This window comes from Giraffa tippelskirchi, chromosome X (assembly GCF_054371585.1).
Source record: "Giraffa tippelskirchi isolate mGirTip1 chromosome X, T2T-mGirTip1v1.2.pri, whole genome shotgun sequence".
NCBI classification, from domain to species: Eukaryota; Metazoa; Chordata; class Mammalia; order Artiodactyla; family Giraffidae; genus Giraffa; species Giraffa tippelskirchi.
In genome coordinates, this window is record NC_137289.1 from 119,977,501 (window position 1) to 119,977,937 (window position 437).

The window sequence follows — 437 nt, forward strand, 5'->3', positions numbered from 1 at the left end:
ACACACAGACACACAAACACACACACAGACACACTCACAGACACAAACAGACACACACACACAGACAGACACACACACAAACACATGCACACAGACAGACACACACAGACACACACAGACAGACACACACACAGACACACAAGCACACACACAGACACACACACAGACACACACACACAGACACACAGACAGACAGACACACATACAGACACATGCACACAGACAGACACACACACAGACACACACACAGACAGATACACACACAGACACACACACAGACACACACACAGACACACACACAGACAGACACACCCACACAGACAGACACACACAGAGACACACACACAGATACACACACACAGACAGACACACACACAGACACGCACACAGACAGACACACACACAGACACACACAGAGACACACACAGACAGTCACA